The 5,229-nt window shown below is 26.0% G+C and overlaps 1 long non-coding RNA gene across 1 annotated transcript; it reads left to right on the top strand.

Moving 5' to 3' along the window:
• The first annotated feature begins 2,702 nt into the window (after positions 1–2,702).
• Positions 2,703–3,338, top strand: LOC108482822 (uncharacterized). The gene is made up of 2 exons (XR_001870957.2): positions 2,703–2,845; positions 3,150–3,338. It is a non-coding gene; the product is annotated as an uncharacterized LOC108482822 (long non-coding RNA).
• Positions 3,339–5,229: the final 1,891 nt, after the last annotated feature.

Genomic DNA, 5,229 nt, shown 5'->3' with positions numbered 1-5,229 from the left:
TAAGTCATTTTTGTTTTTTAATTTGGCCCGAATTTGTCGCGATTTTCAATTTAGTCCACAATGATGTGCTGCATTTTATGGGAAGGAATATTTGCTGTTTTGGTCCCCGATGTTTCGCGTGTGTTTAATATAGTCCTTTCCTTTTATTTTTATTTCAATTTTGCCCCAAATATTTTGTTTTAGCTCAACTTAATCCTTTTAGTTATTTTACTATTTAAATCAATTATTTTAGTATTATTATTATATTTTATTCACTTATGTAGTGTGTTAATATTTTTATCATTTCTAATATGTATATATATATATATATATATTATGTGTATTATATATATATATTATGTATATATGCCATTAGTTATATATTTCTTATGTATATATTCTTAAATACTATTATATACATATATATATATGTATATTTTAAATTCCATATTGTGTATATATTATTATTACAAATTATTACTATTGCTAGTATTATTATAACTATTATTATATTAGTGTATATTTTATATACATATGTATATATATATATATATATATATTTTTGCACATATCATTATTTTATATTATTGTTGTAAATTTTTATGTATAAATTTTTATGTACGTTTCCCAATATTTTCTTTTATTGTAGATATTATTATTATTATTATTACATACTTTTATTATATATATATACATATATATGTATTTTTATGTACATATTATTATTTTATATTATTATTACCAAATATATCATTTTTCCTATTTTATTATTAGTACATGACTTGTTTCTATTTTGTAAATATCATTATTATTGTTATTTTAATATTCTAGTATTCCATGTTAATATTTTTCATTAATGATATCATTTTTTTTGCGTTCTTTATCTATTTTAATTTCTCACTTTAGGAATATTTTTCTCATGTTTTAATTAATTTCAAAAATAAGGCAATGTACCGATTTAATATTAAGCTATCGATTTCATCGCTATGTTGGGTGAAATTAAATCGGCTTGTGAAACAGGACACCCTTTCTAAAAAAAAAATCGAAAACTAAAATTCCTATTTTTCAATCGGATCACGATTAAATATTATATTGAACTCGTATTTTGAAAATCAAGTCAATACATGTTTATGAGATACCAATTTTGGGCGTCGTGAGGGTGCTAATACCTTCCTCACAGAATCGACTCTCGAACCCCAATTTTCTCTCGAACTTTCACGTAGACCTAAATTTGGCCTTCTTTTTGTTTTAAAATAATTTTATTAGGTGTCCGATCACACCTATAAAAAGGATCGGTGGCGACTCCTTTGTTAATAAAATCGGAAGTTGGTTTTCAAATGTTTAATAAATCATCATAATTAGCGACCAAGCGTAAAAATTTTTAAATCATAACAGAACAATAGTATACTGAATACAATATTATACAAGTGAATGACAATGACATGAAAATACGAATAACTAAAATATGATATACAATGACAATAATCACACCACATACATTATTTAAGTATTAACATTAACAATAAAGAAATGAAATAAATAATTTAAAATAAATAATAAGACAATTCTAAACAAATAATACATAAAAAAGAGTTTAAAATAGATATTACAAAAACAATTTTAAGTAAATAATAATTAAAAATTAATATACAAAAAATTTAAAATAAAATAATATATAAAACGATCTAAAATAACTAATTTATAAAACAATTTAAAATGACATATAAAAGTTTAAACTAAATAATATATAAAAAATAAATTTAAAATACGTAATATAGAAAAATATAAAACAATTTTAAAAATAATAATGTAAAAGAAATTTAAAGTAAATAACATATAAAATAATTTAAACCACGTAATATATATAAAACTTTAAAATAGATAATATACACAAAGATTTAAAATAAATAATATATGGGAAAAATTTTAAAATAAATAATATGTAAAAATAATTTAAAATAAATATTACATAAAATTTTAAAGTAAATGATGTATAAAAAAGTTTAAAATGAACATTATATAAAAAAATTAAAATAGATAATAAATAAAATTTAAAATAAACAGTATATATAAAAATTCAATATAGACATATGTAAAAGAGTTTAAAACCAAAAATTAAAAATTAAAAATAGAATATATATATATATATAATAAATCAGTTTAATATGAATAATATCTAAAAATTTAAAATGAGTAAAATAATTTGAAATAAATAATATATAAAATATTAAATAAATAACAAATTAAAGGTTAAAATCCAACAGATTAGGATTAAATCGTAATGAAATGAAATTAAAAGTAAAAAAACAATAATAAAACAAACAATTTAAATAATAAAATAAAATAAAGGATAAAAATCACATGCACGAAAACATGCGAGGACTAAAAAAGTAATTAACCCCATCTCTAGGACACGTGTCCTTTTTCAAAGCATCAGTAGGTCGGGGACCCGATTAAAAACTAAACAAAATTAAAGGGTAAAATCTGTAAAAATAAAAATAACGAAAAATAGGCCTGATTGAATGGCGCCACAAAAGCGGGGGGACCATTTGGGCAAATAACCCATAAAATAAAAAGGTGCGGATCCCCCCTTTTGGAACGGGTCGGTTGTGCGGGTTAGAGGACCTATACGAAGCCATTTTGGGGCCATTGAAACAGGCCCTAAACGATGCCATTTCAGCCATTCTATAAAAGCAAAAAAAAATCTAAAAAATTTTATTCTGTCCCATTTTTTTAAAAAAAAATCTACACCCCCCTCTTTTCTTCTTTTCTCTGTTAGGGTTTTGAGACCCATCATCGCACCATCGCTGAAAAGCCTTGGCTCCACCGTGGACGGTGGTCGGAGCCACGCCAAAATCAAATTCGGGTAAGCTTCTACTCCCCTTTTCCTTTTTTATTTTTTCGCTTTTTATACTCAAAATAAATTTGTAAAAAAGTAAAAAAAAAAACAAATGAAACAAGAAAATAAAAGAAACAAAAAGATCAAAACAACAACCCTTTTAAATTTCTCTTCTACGTTTTGATTTATTGATGTGCGTAAAAAACTTACAAGGAAAATATTTCGACTTTAATAGCCAAGTTACAAACTTTTTGCCTCTATTTTTTTTGTCTTTTTCTATTTGTTTCTATTGATTGTCCTCTTTTGCTTGCGTGTTGGCTTTGATTTGCAGATAGCGGTGTCAGACGCGCGTGGAGGAGCAGCACACGAAGCGGCCTGCTGATGTGCGACGGTTGAAGTTTAGGGGGCTAGGGTTTCTGAAAATTGTATTTCTTTTGGGTTAGGGTTTGTTTTTTATTTTGGGGCTTGTTGGGTTTTAATTTGGGTTATGGACTATTAATAAAATCTTTGGACTTGTTTATGTTTGGGTTTTATTTTTAATTTATTAATTTGGGTTTTAGGCCAAACATTTTTTTATCTTTTCTTCTCTACACCAAGTTTTCTATTTGACTTTTGACAGTTGTATGCCTAGTTGCAACTCGGGCTTTATCAGTTTCCTCAAGCTTTCAACAGTTTCTTCTATTGAAGAAACACCATGAGGTAACTTATAGTCAAATTTGTGTTATATATAAGAAAAACAGAAAAGAAGTTAGTCAATATATGAAACTAACCCCGACAACCATTGAAGTCAAGGTCTAGAGTCAAACTTAAAAGAAAATTGAAATATTAAAATAGAACTCAACACCAAAGTCAAACTTGTTAATTAAATTTCTCATTCTTTGTCCTCTCCTTGATCCTAAAGAAGCTCGGACTTGATATCTATGGGTATGGAGATTCCAAAAGAATATTGAAAAATAACTTTTCATAATAATTACTTTGAAATATTTTTGTACAACATTAAACTTATTAAAAATAGTAAATAATTTTCTTGTACAGGCTTTATATTTAATAAGATTTTCTGTTAAATTTAAATATATAAATTATAAAAATGAAAGGATTTAATTTCCAAAATCGAAATTGACGAATTATTTTGAATAAATCATAAGACTATCCATTACTATGTAAAATAAAAACAAGAACATTATGCATTAATAAAATTTTTAATCAAATTAAATTTGAACCAAACTTTCATCCCTATAATTGAAATCCAAGTTTCTATTTGAAGAAAGACAATAATACGTCACCCAGTCGAGATTATATCCCTATCAACTTTTTGGTAGTGGAAGGCGAATGGATGGTTCATATTAATATCATGATGATACTTTTAAGACTTTTGATCTTAGCCATATGAAGGGAAAAAAGCACAAATTGATTACTTACTTGGCTAAATCTATAATTGGCTAATAATGTTTTTCTTTTATTTAGCGTCTTCATCTTACCCTAAAAACGAAGAAAAATATCAAGGTAATCCTCTAGCTTAAAATAGCAAGGTCAAAGAATGGCATAACTTAATTACATTCTTTATAAGACAATTCATTTGAAATACAATATTCAAGGACCAACTCCACGTATAAAACATAGATTAGTAAAGCTACAAACTAAGGAGAATAGTTTACCACTACAAAGTAAAGACCCCATGAAAGTAAAGGTTAACACTCTATAAAAGAAAAGAACAAGCAACCATTGCTTGAATCATGCCTCCATTGTTGCAAAGAAAGATTTAAATATGCTATTACGATGGATCAGTCATCAAAGTGATTAGGTCCTACCTTGATTCAAACATCTTTACATCATGGAAATGGGAATACCTTAGAACCTAAAATAATGAAATGAAAGTCCAAGTCACAGGGGGGAAAAGTTCTGAACTATGAATGACCATTATTAAACCACAAGAGTGGCTTTCTTAAGCTGGAAAATGGAGCATAACTTAAATATGCATGTGAATGAAAATAAGAAAAGAAATAATGTGAAGAAAATGTTTTGAAACCGAAACAAAATAAGATAAGATAATTTAAGGTAAATGGAATTTTTTATTTGCAATAATATTTCGTTTATTTGCTAAAGATGTGAAACATCAACCATTACAATATTATGAACCAGTAGAACATAGCAATTAGCAATAGAACTCTCTCATCTCACTCCAAACAGCACTAAGCCTTGCATTAGCTTAAACCACAAACCAAAGAATTTTAAATTGGTATGGATAGCTTATATCTTTATAATTTTTAAAGGATTAAATTAAAATTTTATCATTTTGGGAGGTTAGAGTGTAATTTTACTATATACTAACTAAAATTTTATAAATTTCAAAGGGCCAAATGTTGAATTTCTCATTTAGGAGGTTGAGGCCCCTGCAAACTCCCCTCTTGCCA

This window comes from Gossypium arboreum, chromosome 1 (assembly GCF_025698485.1).
Source record: "Gossypium arboreum isolate Shixiya-1 chromosome 1, ASM2569848v2, whole genome shotgun sequence".
Taxonomy (NCBI): Eukaryota; Viridiplantae; Streptophyta; class Magnoliopsida; order Malvales; family Malvaceae; genus Gossypium; species Gossypium arboreum.
This window is presented reverse-complemented; position numbering and strand designations above follow the sequence as displayed.